Raw genomic sequence first — 22995 nt, 5'->3', positions numbered from 1 at the left:
TTAATGGTGGTAAAGAGTTATTACAAACAATATTCGGTGCATAGTAGTTAATGCACTTTTTAACTAGGAAGCAAACTAGATGAAAAACACCACATCTGCCAGTTTTATTTTTTCTCCAGCATCAGGCTGACAGGAGAAAAATATAATGGCTCTCATGGGAAAGACCAAATTAAAAGCAGCTCTAAACTAATGAATTCAAAGGTGCTATGGAGAAAACTCATTTTAGTTATAAAAATGTACTTTAAAGAATCTTAGCCTTTCATTTTATTGAATTTAAGGATTACGCACAAATGTGCTGAAGTTTCTCTTATTACTTTCTATATACTCCAAAGATATACTCCTTTGCTTTAGGCACACTTACTCATATTCAAGTTTATAACTATTTCCTCTTACCGGCCTAATGACGATTGTTGGAAAGAGTGAGGAGACTGGCTTCTAAGTGTCTGGCAAAACTCATAATCAATGTTTCAGCGTATGTTTTTGTTAGATTGCCTCTTGAAGAACTTAAGCGCCTTGAGGGTAGAAACTACAAATGCTTTTCAAACATTTTGCTCGCATGATCGCTTCATATTCAAGAAGACTAAATTAAAAATCATTACACACTTATTTTCCCTGGAAAGAAATCTTTAAAATGTTTCAATATGCTTACTTTCAGGAATATAACTCTAATAGCCTTTGTGTTCTCAATCCCTATTTGGGGAAGTAATTTTTTTAAAAATAGAATCTCACTGGAAATGTAATATCTTGCATCTCCTCTTGGTATCATTAAAAATGAAACCATCACAAACGAAAGCTTTCATGCCCTTCTTTTGTCAGCAGATTTTTTCGTTCCTTGTAACATTTCACATTTACTGTTCAGCGTGCTTCCCGTGATCTGCTCAGGGGTCACATCCCTTGCATGAGCCATGCGTTCCTTCTTTCTTTTTTTCTTTTAGAGAAATAAGAAAACCTAAAAAGTTCTTTATCCCACGAATACAGATGCGTTTGTGGATATCAAATGTGATTAGTACGAGAGAAAGCCGTTTTTAAGGACTACTCAGTTTGCTTATACCTAATAAACACACACACACAATGCCATTTTGAAATTCTGGACATAGTTTCCCCCAATTTCAATTGCTCTCGCTCGCGGAGCATTTATCAGCTACCTGATTAGAATTTGTTTCCACACAAACCATTGATCATCAGCCTATTACTAGGCAAATGACAGTTAATTACCCACTACATTAACCACTGGGACCTGAGACCTGCTTCTGCTGCCATCAGTCAACATGATAAATGTGGCAAGTTCAGTAATGCATGGCCAGCCCTGAGCTGCCTGCTATCCTGTGAACAACCCTCAATCTCACTTCCAGGCCCAGGAAAATCTATGGCAATCTGCATAATTACAAGCTCTGGGTTAATAACAGACAAATGATTTGTTGCATCTAAACAAAGTCCTTGGAATGGCCGAGGTCTCTGGTGGCCGCCCGCACGGAGCGCTGCCGCGAGTGTGGGTTTCCACCGCAACGTGCACCAAACGGGCCTCTGACGTTACCGCCTTTCAATTTGTTGCCCTCCAATTTATGGATTCTGCATATGTGATTTTTAATCATTACAGGACTCTTGAAGCAATATTATCTTAATTATTCTCTGCTGTAACCAGGGAATTAGGCTTCAGATAAAATTTGCTTCTTCCACGCACCCTCCCTGCCTCGCTGGAGGCTCCATCAGTTTCCATCTACACCTGGACTCTGAAATCCTAATGATGAATTATTGCCCCTTTTCCTAAGAGGGCGAACCTTACAAGGGAACATTTTACTGAACTGTCAGCTCACAGACTGAGTGCGGAGATGCGGAAATCTGATCTAATTTACTGCAAAACGATGCATTTGTTAGACTTTTTCCTCCGTTTGGTCCAAGGATCAAGAGATCATCCTATAGCCACGTTCACAGTCTCCTTTTTCTCAGCGGGACAAGCCCAAGATTCTCTGGGGAAGGAAATAAAGTCCTGTTTTAGCAAATGGGCTTTTCAAAATATATAATGCGGTCCTTTGGTTTTGAAACATGACATTTGGGCTCAGGCAAAAAAGAATTTTCATATATATCAATTAAGCTTAAGGCACACATAATCCTCGTTCGCTAAGATTTTTGCAGATACGTGTAGAAAATATTCAAGGAGAATCTTTTAATTATCTAACTCATTTAGACTATTCATATCCTAGGAACTCTTGTAACCCTTTCCTCCCCTCTCCTCACTCCCAGACTCATTTATTAGGGTGTCACCACTGATCCACTTTCCTGCTTAAGCTGGAGATCTCTGTAATCTCTTGTTTGTAAGGTTTCCACAATCTAATCCCCACATAAAAGGAAGACATAAGTACATTTAGTAAGTAGTACCCTGAGACAGACACAGATTTATTTTAAAAAGGAATCATTTTGAAATGTTGACCTAAATAATCAGAGTACCCGCTCACAAATTTATGGTAAAGAAAAAATGTCATTGATCCATTTTGCTCATTCTAAGATGTTTTACAGATTATGAAAGCCTGGCAGGGGTTAATATGCCAATTTATGGGCTACATTGTTTCCTGCCATTTATGCTCATAATAGGCTTTAAGCAATGTGACCTTTATCTTGTTTCTGACACACTACCCCAAGTAGACTTACAATATAAAAGGCGACAACTATCTTCTACATAGTATCAGGGCATATTACTATTTGCAGGAATCCCCAAAGAGGTTTTAGTCTCTTTTCCATTCCAGTTTTTGGAGCCACTACCTGGTATTGACGGTCTAAACACAGACACAAAGATAAAAACCAAACACAACTTTCTTATGGGTAAGAACTCAGCCTATCTGAGTGCTGTGTAAACACTTCCTGCACTGCAGTGGGTACAAATAGAGAAATATTTAATAATTTCTGTGTATGGGTGGCACAGTAAACACTAACACAATACACATTTACATTTTTTTAAAGGTTCCCAGAAAATTCTGCATTTCTACTAAATGTTCAACAGCTTTTGCAACATAGTCATAAATCAGGTGAATTGTGTATGGGTTAGTATACATCCATTACTGAAGTTCCTGGGGGTGGGGACAGAGAAAAACTCAGGACATATAATCATTTAACATAGCAATAATAAATATGGTTTACTACAGGCATGGGGAGGGGCAAGGATGAGTGTTCATTGTATTAGTGTCTTTTATTTCACAGCACCAGCTGTTTCTATAGATTTTTTACCAGGTCAGTGGCTCAAGTCACTAAATCAAATTCCCCCAAGCCAATGAAAAGCATAGGATTTGACTCAAATTAATTTATTATTTGGGGGTAAATACATAAATAAATATCACTGCAGTAGGCCTTAATTCTGAACAAAGATAAAATATTCTCTTCTAGTATTCCGGCAAGTCTCAGCGAATTGAAAACACATGAATTTAACAGTAAATATTTTTTAAAATATTGAGGATAAGACAGTTTAATTATCATCCTATGTAAAAAAACTCCCTCTGCAGAAAAACTAGAGATGAACAGAGAAAGGAAAGTTTAGTTTTCTAAAGAGATGAAATTGTAATCAACCGAAAAGATCTTTAACTTTTGACGGCTGGATGGTGAAGTTTTATTGTATATGTTATGTGGGAAGGAATGGAACATTTTCACAGATTGAGAAGGGCAATTGCTTTTTTGTCTATTACAAATATGCTTCTCATTTCCTTTTCTATTTCACTTTTTAAGCTAAGGAATGTAGTGATAGAAAATGAAAACACTTTAAACATTCAATTCTTTTGTTTTAAATGTAAAAGGCTCACCCATTCCAAGGCTGAGGAGAGGTAAACCTATTGCTCTCTCTGTTGGGTCTTAGCATGTGCTCCATTGTCACAGCGATGAGGACATTATGGGAGTTAAAAGAAGAAAAAAGCAAACACGGAGCATTTAAAAATGTACAAAAAATCTATAAAGATGTTTAACATTAGTTCGAACTATGCTTCTAATTGTTATAGTTAGGCTTAGCACATATTTTTAGTATATATTTGTGCACAATGATGACTCTGAATTGTTCTAAAGTTAAGCTTAAACCAGTTAAAAAAGTTCACCATGTTTTAAAGAAACTAGATACATCTATTTAAAGAAAATTTAGAGATTATTTCATAATTAAGTACTTTTATTCTCTGAAATTAACTCTAATTTAGCTTATTAATTTCAGTCTTCATATCTTTTATATTAACATATAAATCATAGCAAACACAAGAGCCATTTGCTAAAAGTTTAGTATATACATGAATAACATATATTTATATTCTCTCTCTATACAAGTGTGTATATGTACATGTGTGTGTATTCTCTCTCACTCTCTCTATATAAATATAAGATTATATATATAAGATATATATTGGAAGCCTAGTCAGCCTGGATGGATGACTCTGGCCTGGATGACTGAGGTGTGCTGTTTGGTGCAGTATTTTAAGAGTGTCCTCAGAATGTGTCCCTCTCCTATGTTCAGGCAAAACTCTACTCTTCCTTGAATCAGACAGAATGGTCCTACGCAGCAAGAGGCTGGGTGCTCATACCCAAACTGGAGGGCTAATTCTCAAGCATCCATCTGCCAACTACCAGTGGAACTTCTTGAGTATCAGCTCATGATCCAGCCCATTTAGACAACAACAACATGTTCAGGATAATAAAATTATAGATAAAAAGTCAATCACGAACAGGAAGGGAGAGTACTTAATTTTGTTTTTTGGAATTCTTGAGATCTACACTTAGTACTACATTGGGAACCATAGAAAAAAATAACAGGAATGCTAAAAGTGAAGAAAGATTTTGGTGGAAGCAAAGAAAAGACTAGGGAAATATTCCAAAAAGCCTTCATTCCCCATGAAAACTATACTTGACTTACAGGAACCTATCATTCCAGAGGAACTAGGTCAAGTTCCATGGATGTCTGGTTAGGAGTTCCTGCCCTAAACTATCACAGAGTCTACGCCAACACAGGGACTAGGATTCAAAATAGGTTGTTTTAGATTTGAGATAGTCCAGAAAAAAACACACCAGCAATTCCCTCCACATGGTGAATATAGACTTCACAGCTCACCCCAGAGCTGGTTCCTTTCCTATTTCCAATCAACTCATAAGCCAAGCTAACTACCCTTTCACTCACTGTCTCTAGCTGTGCTGACCAACACAGTAACCACTAACCATATGTGGCTACTGACCACGTGACATGTGGCTAGTCTGTATCCAGATATGTTCTAAGTGTGACATACACATCAAGTTTCAAAGCTCAGCACAGAAAAGTAAAATATTTCATGAATAATTTAAAAATATTAATAATATATTGAAGTGATAATCTTTCAAATTCATTTGGTTAAAGAAAACATGTTTTCAAAATTAATGTCACCTTTAAAAAACTTTCCTTTTAATGTAGGGGCTGTTAGAATAATTAAAATTAAAATGTGAGTCACATCACATTTCTATTGGACAGTGCTGGCTTAAAGCTTCAAATTTCCTTGTAGCCCTGGATACACAAGGCTTATAACAGTTAAACAAATGGAGATCTAGAATTTTCTAATTGAAACTCATACTAGAAATCTCTCTTCCAGTGCCCTATGCCTATAGAGAGAAAAAGATGTAAAGGCCAGAGATGTTTTATTCTAACTTAAACGTATGTATGCTAATGATGTGAATCACTATAGTGCATCCATAATCTGCAATGGATGACTATGTCCAACCTACTTTCCAGTTTCAGGCTTGCTCAGTGCAAACTCCTTTCTAAACCTACCATTTTTCTGCTCCATGAAGGCAGCAACAGAATAATATATAAAGAAAAATGAGCTGACATTTGGGCTGCCTGGCTCCTGTCCTGGCTCTTTCGTGAAGAGCAGGAAATACCCCATGTCTACACACAGAAACTTAGACCATTACTTAATATTGGAGCGAGCATGAGAAACTAACCCCCCTTATCCAAATCTGGTCCTTTCCTCACTAGTATAGTTGTCAGTAAAAATGGGGCAAGAAGGGGTTGCACTGAACAAAAAGTCTCTGGGTTGAAGACCTGACAGAGGACAATTTCCTTAGAACCATCGTCTCTCTCTCTCTCTGTCTCTCTCTCTCTCCACACCTGACTCAGAAGTTGCAAGCAGTGTTTAAATATTATACCTTCACTTTCAACAAATAACTATCCATTTTCCTCAGACCCACTTTCCAAAGCCTTATGAGCAGGTGTTACTGCTACTTATGATCAGCACTGCAACCTAGAGGGAGAAGCAATTTGGGAAAAAGCAAAATTGAATGTTTTTTCCTTCAACATTTGATGAGGATAATACTCCTGAACAAATATGGCAATTGTACCAACATTTCAGAGAATCATACAATCTTGGAACTGAAAAGAATCTTTTGTAGCTCGAATAAAAGAAATGTGTCAAGCTTGCTATTTACTGTTGTGATACTTAAAAAACCAGATTTTTCAAATTTTTAGGTACAGTTATGGAAAGGTCTAGAGTAATAAGAGGTAAAAAAAGGAAACACTAAAACAAAAGATAACATTATCAACTAAAATAGAAATAGATTTTTAAAAATAATACAAGTGGATATTTCATCTGATCACTATAGTATCTCTGCTCTAATTTTCAGATTTTAATGAAGGGAAGGACAAATCAGTCACAATTATAGGAGCATAAAAACTCACTATTTTTACAGATATCATGGCAATTTAGTTGCTATATATCTCTCCCTTGATATAACTGAGGAAGTTGTTAGTAGGTGAAAATAAGTTAGGCACTGGTTTTAGTTATCATACAATAAATGTTAACAGGAATATGATACATACAATTTTATAATAAAAGCTTTAAAAATTTTTTTAAAGTGAGAATCTGTTCTATCATGAGTTTCAAAAAGCTTTATCTACTTAAAGTTGTATAGGTCTTTCAAGGTGGAAACTTTTTAAGTACTGTACATAATATTTTCCTAAAAATCACACGGAAGCTTTGATATCTTCACAGATTCATAGAGGCCCATAATTACCTTCTCTTTTATCTTTCTTTTCCACACATTTTTTTTTACATACACCAGATATAAAAGTGAACAAGAAAGTAAGTAGAGAGGTATGTATCTTATTTGAAAACATTATTTTTACCTGTCTCATAACTAATGAACTTGAAATACTGAGATGTTTCAACAGAAAAGAAAAATAAAGAGAAGAAAAAAACAGCATTTACAGGAGGGTTATAAAGGTCATTTTGTAAACAATTATTTGTGAATTAATCATTGGAGAGATCTTTTCTTTGATCTTTTTAAGTTAAGCCACTTAATATTTTCACATTTCAATTTCAACACATTTCCAAGTGCGACTCACTCACTCATCAGGCATTAGGCAAGACTCAGTAAAACTCCACCGGCGAACACTGACCCGATGATGATAGCGTGATCGGAACTGCAATGCAAAACTTATTTTTCTGATATAAAGTGTATCTTTCATATCTAGAAATTATGATTTAGTGAAAGTACTTGCACAATTATGTATACAAAGTAAACAAATCATTTACTTAGAATAGATAAAGCCTTTACTTTTCCTTGAAACTAGCCAGTAAACCTTCAGACAAACATTTCTTCTGGGATTAATTAGTATGTCTTTCTTCAAAGCAAAAGAACTTTGTAGGAGAATGGTGACAAACTATATAAGGACCTATTATCTACAATTTGGTTTCAAATTTTATTTAAATATTTTACCTTACTTCTCTGAAGAAACAACCTAATTACAATAAGTTATTTTTAGGTAAATAACAGGACTGAGGATATCATATAGTTTATGTTAAATTTACCAAAGAGAAAGGGTGCATAATATGTTATCACAGATAGTCATCCTTGTTTTTCACCAAGGATATTTTGTTATGGAGCACCTCGTGTTCCCTAGTTCCAAATTCCATTAACATAATCATCAAAGATTCCTGGAATATAATTTGTTCTCTTTCTTAAAAGTATTTTCTGCAAAGCAAATTATATATCTGACATCTTTTACTTCTTTAGGATTTTAATGGACAATTGGTATTAAATTCTTATACAAAAGTATTCTCAAAACTACCATTTAAAAAAATCATATGGGGTTAACTATGTGTAATAAGGGTACTCGTATGTCAGCGTGCCCAGGACAATCTTGTGTATATTCCTATGGCCCTAATTACCAGCAGTGCTTTCTTTATCAAGTGTCACGGGTTGGATAGAAAATTATATGGCAACTCTAGTAACCATGGGTTACTAGAACCATTTTATTCAACATGGGTTAGTGTGTGGCGTGTGTGTATGTGTGTATAATATATATATATTCACATTAAGTTTTTAATTTGAAAATTCTTTAAAGGATTTTTGAATTGCCTTAAAGTAGTATTTAAAAGAATTACCAAAATAAAGCCAGGAAAACAATTATTTATAGGATTAGATGAGTTCCTTTTTGAAACCAGAAAAAACAAAAGAAGATTCAAAAAGACAAAACAGTTTTGTGAAAGAAAGAGATATAATTCTTTAGTATTAATTTGTCCAAGTTTAATGCCTTTCATAATCAAATTAGTATAACACTCAACACAGTATTATGGAGGAGAAACACTGAAGTCAAATTTTGTGTAGTAAAATTATACAAAAAGAATTACAATCCAACCTATAGATTATATTTCTGTATATTCACATAGAATATCATTCATAAACATATATGATGTTTCTGAATAGTGTTTAAAGCACTTTCTTTTGTAAAATGCTATTTCAACAGCACTGAGCTTAAGTAAAGACTTCGTTTTTGGAGTATGTATGGATTTTCTTTATAATACGATAGACCTACTGAGGTATTTCCTTTGTGTGTCACCTTTAGGACTTATTTGAAGTACTTCTTAGAAACTGCTATGCCACAGTGTCCAGAATTTTAACTATTCTTTAACACTTTTAAGACTGGGTGTCAAACCCTTAAGAAATAGAGAATGTATTGGGGTGTGTAACATCAATATATAGCTAACTTCCAATTTATAAAATACATTGAATTCTAGTTATCTCTAGAACCATGCATATATTAACCATATGAAGCTCTGCTCAGTATCAGTAAAATAAATATATTTTTAAAGAAACTAGGCAAACAACTTTGGGAAAACCCGTTCATGGAATATATGTTAAAATAATTTGCTCTAAAAATAGTACATTAAGGCAGAATCTGCTAAAACATTTGATACAAATTCATTCACCTAATTTTCTAACAGTGAGATAATACCAAGTGGGTATGAAAATAAGTTATCAAAAACAGGAAATTACGAATATAAACCTATAATTATTGCAGGTAGAGATATTTTCTAAGTAATTAGTACAATTCTCAAAATACTTTTCTGTGTTTATTTTCCTATCCAGATACATTTTATAAAGAAATTAGGCTTCAATCCCTGGACACTTTAATTGCTTTATTAAAATTGGGAATAAGCCATTGAGTCAAATCATAGAAAGGGAAAAACCCGTATTAATTAAATATACTTCAATTTCTGTTCATAAATGCCCATCACATAACCCTCATAGTAACATATGTTAATCATGTAAATATTAATTCAGGTGTGGAGGGAAAATATGGAATAGGCCACGAACAACTGAAGATTAGTGAACAAAGTCAGACATGGTAGAAGTAAAGATTTGGAACTGAGAATTTTGAATACAGAGATGAGGCGTTGGGACCGTGTGAAAGCAGCTGGTATTTCCTGGTAACCAGAGGCCCTGGGAAGACAACTTGAACGAGACTCGAGCAGAAGCACGCGCGTCCCCCAGCGTGTCCACGCGTAGAAATAAAGCACTAACCTACTAGTTATCTCTTTGTACTCAGCCTGTCAAAAAAACCCCTATCAGCTGCAAAGGCGATAAGGGGGGCAGTTTAGAGAAGAGGCTGGAGCCTTAAGCTGCTTAATGTGCCAGGATCACTCCCAGGAGAGCGGACCACGGGACGGGGCGCGCGCGCTCGGGCTGCTCCGGGCCCTCCCCGCGCCCCCCCCCCCCCCGCGCCCGCGCGCCCGCCCGCGCGCCCGCCCGCGCCCGCCCGCGCCCTCCCCGCGCGCTCCCCGCGCCCGCCCGCGCGCTCCTGCTCTCTCACCACGACCCGAGGCCGCCCCGGGGCTGCGGAGCGAGGCGGTAGCGCGAGGCGCACTAATTGCGGCGCCGACGGGGAGCGACCCCGCTCCACCGCGTTAGGTGCGGAAACCAAGCGCGACGCGACGGCGGCGCCCGGTCGCCGTCTGAGGCTTTGCCCGGCCGCGGGACCGCGCGCTCGGCGTCGAGGCGCGTGAGGCGAGGGGGTGAGGAGCCCAGCCCTGCCCCGCGGCGTTTCCGCGGCCTCCCCGCGCCCACCGGGCGGGCCTGCCGCTTCCCCCGCCCCACCCCCGCGGCCCACGGTCCCGGGACCGCCGGGCGGGAGTCGGCGGCCAGACCTGGCGCGCTCCCCTCTCCAGGACGCTGCCTCGCTTCCCAGAGCCCGGGAGCGGTTTGCACACTGGCTCCCGAGGCTTTCCCCTCGCTCTTCCTCTTTATGAAGTTGCAGGCGCGCGAGGTGCGAGCGGCGAACACGCCTGAAAACAGTGAGTTAGCCGCCCCCGTTCCCGGGGCGTGGGAGAGGAGACGCCTGCTTTTGAACCTTCAGCCCCGGGCGGGTTTGCAGCCACCGGCCCGCCCTCTCCCGGGACCGGCAGGCTCCCTGCTCCCGGCTCGGGGCCTCTCCAGCTATGTGGGTTTGGGGGGGGCGGGGGGGGAGGGAGTTAGGAACTCCCCTTCTCATTCCTTCCACTTTTTAAACTATTTTTATTTTAGTTTTAAATATTGATTTTGGAGAGAGGAAGGGAGAGGGAGAGAGAGAGAAGCATCAGTGATGAGAGTCATTGACCCACTGCCTCCCGCACGCCCCCTGCTGGGGATCCCGCCCGCACCCCGGGCCTGTGCCCTGACCGGGAATCGAACCGCGATCTCCTGGATCCTCCCGCGAAACCGCTGAGCCACGTGGGCCAGGCTTCCCACTACTCTTTAATTGTAAATCTCAGTTTTCTTAATGAGACCGTGGAATTAGTTCCTATCTGTCCTTTATTAACTACAGGAGAGAGAGAGAAGTAAATAGCTTGTTTCCAACTGCAAAGATTTATTTATGTATTTCCTGGCCATTAGGAAAAAAATTCTTACAGAGATTTGTAATAGAAAAATTACCCTCACCATACTTATTGTGAGGTGGGAGGGGCAGCGTGGTGTGGGTGGGGAAGCGGAAGCACAGAGGGAGCAGTCACCCACCTCAGGTCCACAGTCCGTGGGGAGCAGTGACAGAAACTGGCCCTGATGTTTTCTGGTGCCCGGACTGGAGCTCACTCTGTATGGAACGTCCTCCCTTGCCCTCAACCCAAGTATGATAGAGAATATAGTAGGATAACCGGGTAACAAAGAGAAACAAACAAAAAAACATACAAGGGGAAAAGGTATTTTCTTACCTAGCAACAGATGTCGGGGCAACCCATAGTACTCTGACCCAACACTGGCTTCCAGGCTATAGTCGAAACCAACATCACATTTTCATAAAAAGCTCAGCATTTTCTCTTGGAGCTCAACACTGAGAAACAAACTCACAAGAGAAACCCCCCACGAAAACTGAAACTTTACTTATTTTAGAAAACAAGCATAAGATCGATTTCTACACACTAAAGGTGATACTGTCTATAAAACATTTTTAATGGAAAAATGCAACTAAAAGTCTAAGTCTTCTCTGGTAATTATACCTCAGCAAATTAGACATATCAGTTAAAAGATTTTCCTATGCTCACGTTTTAAAGAAGCATCTCAAATCAATATCAATATGAAACCTGGTCAATTACGGAAGGGCTCAGCATATGAGGGCTAATGTTTATTTAGCCCTGTCTCTGGACTTGACACCATTTTTAGCATTTTTCATGGGTTATCTCTAATCCTCACATGAAGCGAATGAGGCAGATGGCAAGTTATTCTCCCCATTTTATGCATGAGGAAAATGGGGCATTCAGATGGATGTAACATGCCCAGTTAATAAGAGAGCACAACTCCACAGATCCCCCCTTTACCTCTATAATACAGAAGCAATTCATTCCCCCCTTGTCTTAAGGATCTTTCTTTCTTCACTTACTGACCTTTAGGAAGGGTTTATGATTAATGCTAAAATCTGTCTCCCTAGAACTTTCACTCACTGAGCCCTTATGGGATAAGTCTAGTTCTTCTTACACATAACATCATTCTCTTCTGCAGACTACATACCTACACCCGAACCCTCACGTTCAATGTCAGAATGGATGCTGCGACAATCTATGAGTCCCTCAAACCAAAGGTCTCAAATTCATCTGTGACTGTTTCTCCTCTCCTGAGACCCCCAAAGCCAGTCGTGCTAGTTCTCTCTCAAATGCCATGTGGACATATCATTTTTCCTTCCTTTTAAGTGACCTCCCTCTAGCAGGCATCATCTCTTCCCTGGACTCAGGCTATGGCCTCTAGCTCTAACGTCTTTTCTGCCAGCCTGGCCTGCCCTGTTATTCACACTCCACTCTGCAGCCAGTTACCTTTCTAAAATACAGATCTAATTTGTTGCTTCTGCCTATAACCTTCTATAGCGCCCTACTGCATGCAAGAAAAATGCATGAAGGCATGAAAGGGCCAATCTGTCTGACCCCAGTCTTCCTCTCCGTCACAACTGCACCTCACCCTACCATGTTTTCTCCACCCTGAACTCACCATGTACTTTCATGCCTGACTGCCTGTCGGTCCTACTAAATTTATTCTTCCTGGCCAACTACTACTCCTTTTCTACAGTCAGCTCAAATGTCACTGGATCTAAGAAGTCCCTCTGATTTCCCTGAGGCAAAATGAATAACACCCTCTTTTGGATATTTAAGCAGTTGTTTTCATATACTATGTGAACTTTGCAGCATCTGTACCAGCTTATGTCCCTCTGTTTGTCTCTTTCTTGCTCAATAGTAGACTCCCTGATAGCATGCCCTCTTCTTTACTCAGTGCCTAGCACATGTAATATTCATATGCTTTGAAATTACTGAATTACAAAGTAAGGTCATTACTGGAAATTAGTACTCTTCCCTTGACAACTAATTTGATTTTATATAGGAATTTTGCTTATACTGTACCTACTAAATTAATATCAACTATTTTAAAAATCCCATTTTGAAATGAGTGTATAATAGATATAACATCTATATGTGAAAGTCAAACATAGAGATAGATGATCAGACCACCCTCCCTAGGTCCTTTTCTGAACTATATCTTACAGAAATAACCCAGTAAGGGCAAGGCTACACTGAGTAAAGCTACACCAGGACCTTGGTAGGCAACATCATCAACCACTTACTGAAACTCCAGAACAAATTAGATCTGTCTTTGATCACATTCCAGATGGTTTTAGGTGGCAACCCATCAGAACTGTAATTAGCAGCTGCAGAAAACTTGCAAACTCATACCATCTCTACCCATCATATCTGGTAATATTTCTTTACCATCACTACTCCATTACTAGTAAGAGTAAGAAAAAGCACAGGTCATAACACTGTATATCTAACTTAGGCAGGCAGCTCCGAAAGTGCAGGAGCATTCAGGCTGAATATTGTGATGAATCACACCTCCTCATTCTCAAGATCCATCTCCTAAATCTCTTTCCAGCTTTCAGAACCCTCTCTTACTGCAATTCTTCCATGAAGCTCAGCTATTTAAAAAATCACATTCTCCTTACCATCGGACAATTATTCTTTGTTATTTTTATTATATAGGTTGTCACTTTATTACAGTCATTTCAGTATTGTGAAATATTTCATTCTACCCCACTCCCTCCTCCTGCCCTCTAGTCAGTATTTATTGAGCTCCTACTACCGGTCTGGTTTTCTGCTAAATGCTGGATACAATAAAGCAAATAAGACGCTTCCCTACCCTCAAAAGGTTTCCAGTTTAGTACTGGAGAGACAGTTAGGCACAACAACAACAACAGTGCATTCTCTCCTCATAACAAACTGGTTTGCACACATCTGGAATAGGACTTTCCCTTAAAGCTCTAATTTCCTCATGTCATTAATCTGTTCAGTGATTTACAATGGCTCCATTTTACCCACATAATAATATTCGTTCTGGCCAGGATGGTTCTCTGGACCAATTCTATAGGACCACAGTTCTCTCTTCTAATTAGGGTTGCCAGATTTAGGATTCCCAAATATTGCATGGGGCATACTTATATTTAAAATGGACACTAGAGTTGGGTAGGCACTTCCACCATGTAAAATGTGTTATCTCCTCAACTTTCATGCTATTTCCATCCCCTCCCAGAAGTCTTCCCAGGCAATAGAGACTGTGCTTTCCTTTGAACTCTTATAGTTTAATTAAACTTAGAAAATATTAAGTAATAACCTAAAGTGACAGTACTATAATTTTCTCAAATTAAGTTGAATATTTGGGGCATTCTAGGGGAATATTTTTTCCTTCTAAAGTACATATCAACTACTTATTTTAAAAAAAAAAAAAATACCTTTATTGATTTCAAAGAGAGGAAGGGAGAGGGACAGAGAGATACAAGCATCAATGATGAGAGAGAGTCATTGATCAGCTGCCTCCTGCACACCCGGACTGGGGATCGAGCCCACAACCCAGGCATGTGTCCTGACCGGGAATTGAACCTCAATCTCCTGGATCATAGGTCAGTGCTCAACCTCTGAGCCACTCTGGCCAGTTAAAATACTCAAGTTTGAGAAATACTACTTTTATTTAGTTCACTTAAACAATATATATTCAAAACAACCTTCCACCTCTTCAAGGTTAAATTGGTTGAGGGAAGAGAGGAGTCAGGCAGAAAGGAAGTGGGGTTGGGAATAAAGTAGTGTTCTCTTTGGTGAAGACCCATCTCGACCTGGCCCAGGCTCAGATCCGACTCAAAGTACCAAAGCACTATAATAAATTAATTCACTAAAAGAACATATTCAAAAAGAAATCATTCATAGCTCTACATTTAATAAAGTCTCATTTGAAATAAAAAGCAAAAAGAAAGTCCTTTATTCCAACAAAATATATTGCATTATTAAGGTCTAGTATATTACATTTATACACACTCTTGACAGAATATATCACTGCAAATAGGTGACCTTTTCCAACCCAAACACTCTCTAGAGCCTAGTTTTTAAAAAAGGCATTGATTACAAAGGTCATAAACTTCCATAGGGATTTTTTTTTAAGAGAACAAAATGTCCTTTCTAGGATTAAATTATATATATATATATATATAGTCTCCCCTTACATACACATTATCAATGTATTTAGAGGAAGCATTAAGAAATGTTTTGGCTGTTTTCCAATAGGCTTAAGAAACACCAAAGAACAAAGAATTGTCTAAATTACTCATTTAAAAAATTACCAAAAAAATAATGGTGTGCTTCACAGGAGCTGTTTGGTGAGCTTCCGAACAGAATTAAAATGTAATGTGTCTGAGGCCACTGATGGGAGACAAGTTTCACGGCAGGTACTTCATGCCGTGCCAGGTGTACATTTAACTGACGGCACTGGGCAACGGTGTGCCAGGAGCTTAGACGGGTGGCACGGGGGCATCCCGAGGCGCCCCCTCGCTGCTTCTGGGCAGCATTACGGCGCATGTGACTCTGCTCACTGCACACAAGAGCAGGGGCAGTGGGGGTGGGTTTAGGAGTCGCTCTCTGGATTTAAATCCTTCCTCATCCACTTGCATCTTGGGAACTTGGGCTAAAGAATGTAGTCATCCTGTGCCTCAGTGTGTTTGTCTCTAAAATGGGTATAATAGCAGTTCCCAAAGGGTAAATGAGTTAACACCTGTAAAGTACTTAGCGCAGTTCCAAGCTCATAAACAAGACCTCAAAAATAGTACTAAAATATAAGATACCCAAGAGCAGAGGTTTTTATCTGTATTTTTCACTGCTACAGTCCCAATCCCTGGAACAATATCTGGAATAGAGTAGATCCTGAAGAAGTATTTGCCATCATCTGAGTGCCTTTACTTCACAATGGCAAAATCATCCCTGATAATTATAGCAGCTCTGTCCTCAGTCCAATTTAAATTGTTCTATATTTAACCAATACATGTAAACAGAAAAATAGAAGACATTCTTTTTAGCAGTTTTCCTTTGAAAAGATTTCTTCATAGGAATGCTAGACTCTAATACTTATGTCTTTTAAAAGTTTTATTACTACTCTTAATAAATTTATTTTCCTCTCCAATTCTACTGAATCATTTTTTTTTGGCATAGAGTAAAACTACAATTCTATTTACTTTGCCTTTTATCTAGCTACTCTGGCAAATGTTCTTATTAATTCTTGAGTATTCTCAATTATCTGCTAAGAAAATAATTTTCTTTTTAATATAGATACCGATACTTTATTTTCTTATTCTGTTGCATTAGCTAGAAGAATCTTGAAAACAGCATTGAGTAAAAGTGACAACAGTGAATATCCCTGGCTTTTCCCTGCTTTTAATGGAAGTAACTCTGTTAGTATTTAACTGTTTTATATATATGCTGTTCAGTTTCAGTAAATTTCCTTTTTAAATATGTGTGTATACACACACACACACACACACACACATATTATTTATTTCAGAGAGAGGGGAAGGGAGAGGGAGAGAAAGAGAAACATCAATGATGAGTCATGATCAGCTGCCTCCTGCATGTCCCCTACTGGGGATCGGGCCCTCAACCTGGGCATGTGCCCTGGCTGAGAATTGAACCGCGATCTCATAGGTCGGTGGTCAACTGATAAGCCATGCTGGGTGGGCTCAGTAAAGTTTCTTAATCATATTTAACTGGCTTCCTCTTATTAGTCCCTATCTAGAAGTTTTGCAATGGCTGTTGAATTTTGTTAATTGCCTTTTTTTGCATACATTACTATAGCCATGGTGTTTCCTCATTTTAGTTTGCTAATGTAATGAATTGGGTCGAGACATGTCCTGCTGTTCATTCACTGCAGTCTAGAAATAATCTGACCTGTTCCTAGGGTATTACACATTTTAGCAGGTTATTAAAACCTTTTAAGTTTTTATATCTGTATTCATAAATAAAATTAGTTTCTATATATTTTATATTATCTTTATCAGGTTAAGGTACTATATTAGAGCTATGCTAATTTTATACATGTTGAGTTATAGATGTTTTGAGCTTGAGTTTCCTGTGTGCTATTCAATTACAGATGCTAAGGAAGTTGCTAGATATACATGGCCTAAGCTTGGAGGAGAGTAAAGCACTGCGGGGAGAGATTTAAAGGCCGGCGCAATATGAGCAGCAATTATAACCATGAAAACAGATAAAAGCTCCCAGAGAAAAGAGAAAAGAAGTGTACCTCAATAATATTAGTGTCCCTAGGGTACTATCCTTCATTCTTTCAAATGTCTGATGGAGTGGAGACACCCAGAAAAGAATCTAAGCTGTGTAGTATGGTCATAGCATCCAAGATAGTAGGAATCTTTTAGAAAAGAGTAACCGACAGTTAAAAGAGAAAAGAAACTATATGATCCTTGAGAAAATGTCCATTGGTTTTAGCAATTAGATAGCAGGGAGAGAAATTTTGGTCGACTAGTTAGAGATCGAAGCCAGAACACACGTGGCCTAGGACAGGTGAGGATATGAGGGTAGATTATTCTTTAAAAGAACTGAGCAACAGATGAGTTGAATCATATCAACATATATTGGAAGGATGAAGAGTTGTGTGTTTTTTTCAGGACAGGAAAGTCTTGCATATATTCATATGTTGAGGGTCAAGAGTTTATAGAAAAAGAGATATTAAAATACCAAAGAAAAATGAGATACCTCAAAAAAAGAAGACCCACGGGATATTGGAGGGAATGGAGCCAAGGACATAGAATTAGCCTTAAAAGGAACTAAGATGAAATGAAAGAAGTTGAAGATAAGTAGAAACGCAGATGCAATGTAAATAGTGCTAAGAGGCTGATTTAATCAAACCTGGCGGCTTCAGTTCTGATGGAGGCAGCAAGGGCATCTGCTGAGAAGGGGACACAGGACAACTATCCAAAGAAAGGGCCTCGAGGGAAACTATACACGTTTGGTAGAGCTGTCGAAGGTCATGGGCAAAGATGGTAGCCAAGCACAAATAACTAGCTCAGCCCTTGAGGCTGGGTGAGAGGAGAAACCAGTTATTTGTGGGAGCATCAGTCTGTATTTTATTTGCTTGATTCCAGCAATACTCAACCATGCTGTAGGAGTAGGAGACGGGGAGTGGAATACCAAAGCCAATTTGCCGGACTAGAGCCTCGGTGAGCACTGAGACAGGATAGACACAGGATAAGAAGATGGAAGGGGGGCTCAGATGATCAACAGGTGGCTTCATGCTGGTCAGGGAAGGACAGCAGCCCGATATATTTGACCAAATTAGGAGAAAAAGACATAACGGAAGGCTGAATATCTGAAATTAAATAACAGTTATATTGTAAGCTATACAGGCTCATATGACGAAGTTTACAATTCCTGAGACAGACTATTCCTCTTTAAGGACAACGAGCTGTATGTGACCACGGGGATGGAGGGCTGACGTTCAGGAGAGTTAAGGAGGTTCAATAAGATGGAGCTAGGATTTGGATGGGTCAGCTATAAGCCTTTTAAAATCTAGAGTTGTGGCAAAGAGAAATGACAGGAGTGAGAAAGGGTGTAAGGTGGTATAACTAGATTGCATGAGTTTATTGGGGGATGCATTTTTATTAGTGACTGGAGATGGTTGTGTGTATCCAAGAGAATGCAGAGAATGCCCGCTTCTCCTCTTGGCTTCCTAGGATGTGGGATTTACAAGAGTAAGTAGTATTGTGCCACTGTTGACGGCTGAAAGGAAAACTGCCTCCTTAAAGAAGAAATAGGTTTCAGTTAAAGCAAAGGATGAAACTCAGTTGAGACAACGTTTTGATGGAAAAAGCATCTTGGCAAAAGACCTAGATATGAAGGGTTCCAGAGGACCCGGTGGAAAAGTGCTGAGTCAAGGTAACAGTAGAAATATCCAGAGAAAGAAAATAAATGGAAATGAGAGAAGATTAGACATTAACACTGGTGGGTTAAGGGCTGATGGCAGTGGATTTGTCTTTCATTCAGTAATGGATACTTAATTATAGGGTCCAAAGTTCTGCTTAGAAGTGGACGGCCTCAAATGCCTTAACTTTAGTACAGTGAGGGTCCCCCAAAATATCTTGCTTAAACCCAAGGAAGTTGTAATGGCCACGAGGTTCAAGACATGGCAAAAGAGCTGTTTCCTCCAGGGTTGCCTACCCCTTCACAGAGCAGTGAGCTCCCCATTGTAGTTCTCCCCATTGTACATCACCCATTCCAATTATTTAAACTATTTAATTCCAGCAATTTCAAAATCTCCCTGGAGATTTTTGCAATGGGGATATAACTAGTATATGTGGGATGAAAGACAGAGATGCCCCTCTCCAAGAATTCAGGATGCTAAGACACATCTCCACACACTTCAGCCAATGGTACAGATTGAAGAGCCTGGTTAGATATTGAAACTAGAATTCTATAGTTCTGATTAAGAGTTTACATAGGAGTGGCTATGTGCCACATTAGAATTAGTTGTCAAAATCTTAAGTCCAAGAGATTTCATTTAAAAATCCAGGAAAAAAAATCTAGTTCCTCCAGAGAAATCAGCAATACAAGTTTCATGTTCATGAGATGAAGTCAATGCTGCTCCCTTTCAGTGAGATGTGCAAGCCCCAGTTCACGACATGGTTTTGCCTGCCTGGGCCCTGGAACCTGGAGGCATTTGAGTTTGTAATTGCCTTCTCAGTCCTGGCTGAGATAATTATTCAACCTATTTTATTTACATCCAAATATCACTGCAAAAACCAAGTTATTCATAACTAGTTCACAAAATTAAGACTTACGTACATATGTTTATATTAAAATAGATTATGATAAATAATCATGACAATACGGATGAAAATTAAAGAACATGAAAAAATTGTATCTGCTACAATATTCATCCTACATACAGTAAGCTCAAATGCTGTTCCAAATATTGTTCAAATCCACCTATATTTTACATATAATATCTAGACTAGAGAACTAATGTCATCACATCCTCACTTTCCGGTTCCTTACAATTAGCTATCTGAGCATTGCTCATGTGCTCCCACCTCGAATTTCTCTCCATTATTGTTCTCTCATTCCAACTATTTAAAACTATCTCATTTGAAGAATTTCAAAAATCATCCTCAGATGAAATAAATAGCTTCAGATATCAGAATAAAGGAAAATATGGTTAAGAATACAAACGTCTTGAGAATATATTAATATACCATGCTGTTGTTAGTAAAAAAAAGTAAATTTGGATTTGAGGTCCCTAGGAGACAAAGAAGAAGAAATATAAACAAATATATGCTTCATAGCCCTGAGAAAAACACCATTTAATCATTTAGAGTCCCAGAAATTTTTCTTATTCTAACATCTGGAGGAAATTTCAACAGTGAGTCTGTAGGACATTGCATCTGATACAGTAAACAAAGTTCACAACAGCATCCCCCAAGACACTGAATTTTTTGCAGTTGTTTATTAAAATATTCTCAACACAAACTAATGGTAAAACCCTGATGTATGATTCTTTGAAAATTTTTGAGGAGCCAAAACAAAGTTCAAGTACATAGCTCTCTGGAGTGATGCAAGGATAAATTTAAAACTCTCAGAAGAAATAACTTACCATCCAGTTTTTTGTAATCTACCATAAATACTCTTTCTTTCAGATTACTTTTAAAAATAGGCATTGAAAAGCAGCATTTTAAGTTGTACTCTCTGGTAAGAATGCAAATTGCAAAGATACCATGGTATGCTAAAGTCCACATATGGCATTTAGAACGTAACTAAAACATGTACATGAATGAAGAGCCACCACATGGCTGTGACAAAGAGAGCAGAGGACCAGTCTTTCTCAGCAAACATTTCTGGGTCTGCTCCAACACACAGCTGAGTCACAGAGGCCCTGGACAATGCGTCTGGACAGATTTCACAACACACATTACCTTCCATGTGCACAGAAAAAAAGTCTGTTATATAATATCATCAGATTCAGGTCAACTGAATTCTGAAGGACATCTGCAAAGACATTGCATTTCATCTTTGGACATCCTTTCTTGGCAGGATCAATTGCCCCTCAAGGCTCATTCTAGGGTATGGCAATAACACTATACCATCAGGGTAGAAAACGTAAGATACAATCTTTTGATTCTCCATAGCAGTAGACATTGTTTTTTCCTATTTCTCTGATACCTGAGTTAAGCTCCTTGAAGCTCAGATTATTTATTGTATTACTTTTGTAACCTTTCTCCCAAAGGAACATGTAATCCATACACAGTTGGCATCAAATATGACTGGCTGGCAGATTTGTTTTTAAAATGGCAAAATTAGATAATACATCTCATCTAAATTCATGGAATTTTCTCTCCTAATAATAGAGCCATGTGATAGCTTAAAAACACATGCTTTATCATCATTCAGTAGCAGTTTATTCATTAGAACATTCTGTACTCTTCTGAAATCCAATATATCTCATCTCATCTCCCATTTTGGTTATTTTCCTTCTCAAAAGGCCTTGTTACAAATCCAATGCATTTAACTACCAAACTATGCCCATAAGGGTACTTGGACAATAGCTTACATTTTAAATTGTCGTAACTGTGGGTGCCGCTGACCTGTCAATCTCAAATATATTTATAAATCACACAAAAATGAAATGAACAGAGTGATTCAGATTAACCAGCTCTGACCACACATTTTAAGAAAATCACTGGTGTGCCTAGGATCCAATGCTAACAATTTGTTACGCACTGCAGCGTTACAGCTTTGTAAATGGTGAGTAACTGTTTAAAAATTCCGAAGCATTCTTAAAATGTTTCACTTAAACATTTCTGCAATAAAATCTTATTGAACTGTTGCTTTCATTAATTTTCTACAGACTAGAGAGCAAGGAATTCAAGTTCGATTTGTTTTTTCCTTTTAACTTTGCCTACTACTAGCAAATAAACCGTGCCTCTTTTTTAAATAAACCCCTGGCCTTGAGTTTTGGCCCCTTAATAGTAGCCTACATGGTTGGCTGCCCTTGGTGTTAAATTTTCTTAAATTGTATTTCTGTCAGTGTATCATTTTTTTAAGCAATGGACCCTATAATAGCAAGCACTGGTCTGTCAGGAGTGCATTTTAACAGCACGACACAAGTATTTTTCACTATAGGAGACAAACAATGATATGTATTACATGCAGTAAACACTGCCTTTGGTACATGGGGTTCTTTCTCTCTTAGCATTTATCTGTCTAAAATCTCACCGCGTCCTGAATAGGGGGTTGCGGGGGAGGGTGAAACTCTACCTCATATTAATGTTGCCAGTGGCTATAGTACAGCATTGCAAAGAGTCCACGTGCATTGCTGCATTTTTCAGAAAGAAAACCTTGATTTAATATTAAATGAACAGAGAGGAGAGCATGCTAGCTCATGTTCGGAAAGTCCTTTTCTTTCAACTATCCCATCTCTCTTTTACAACTCTTTCTTCAAGTATTGGTCTTTCTCCTCTTTTAGTCACAAGGATCTCTACAAATAACTTTCAATTAAGCTTTAAAAGGCTATTAAGAAATAACAGCACTATCCATATTGGGGGTGCACAAATCCCAGGGGTGCTTAACCAGTTACTAGCATTTCTAGTTCTACTTATTTTATACCTTCTCCTTTTAAACCTTGTTGTTCTAATTTAAAAATTATACAATGAACTATTTATGATTGATGAATATATATTTAAATTAAAGGTGCATACTTAACTTTCTTTAAAATAAAGGTATGTAATCAACGTGTTTAGAGAACACTGTGAAAAAGAATGGTCAGTTAAAAGATACTGGCATTCAGTTGTCCTTGTCACCTGAGGAAAAAGATACAAAAACCAAGACCATAAAGGGAACCTCGAGCTCGCTGAAATTTTACATATAATTCTACCCTATGGGATATTAAACATAATGCTTTACA

The 22995-nt window shown here is 38.4% G+C and overlaps 1 protein-coding gene across 2 annotated transcripts in view; it reads right to left on the bottom strand.

Moving 5' to 3' along the window:
- LMO3 (LIM domain only 3) overlaps positions 1-22995 on the bottom strand; it is a 58335-nt gene that overhangs the window by 13876 nt on the left and 21464 nt on the right. The window lies entirely within an intron of this gene.

The sequence above is a fragment of the Miniopterus natalensis genome, chromosome 2 (assembly GCF_054644295.1).
Source record: "Miniopterus natalensis isolate mMinNat1 chromosome 2, mMinNat1.hap1, whole genome shotgun sequence".
In the NCBI taxonomy this organism is placed as follows: domain Eukaryota; kingdom Metazoa; phylum Chordata; class Mammalia; order Chiroptera; family Miniopteridae; genus Miniopterus; species Miniopterus natalensis.
The sequence above is the reverse complement of the archived record's forward strand: the minus strand, read 5'-3'. Positions and strand labels throughout refer to the sequence as shown.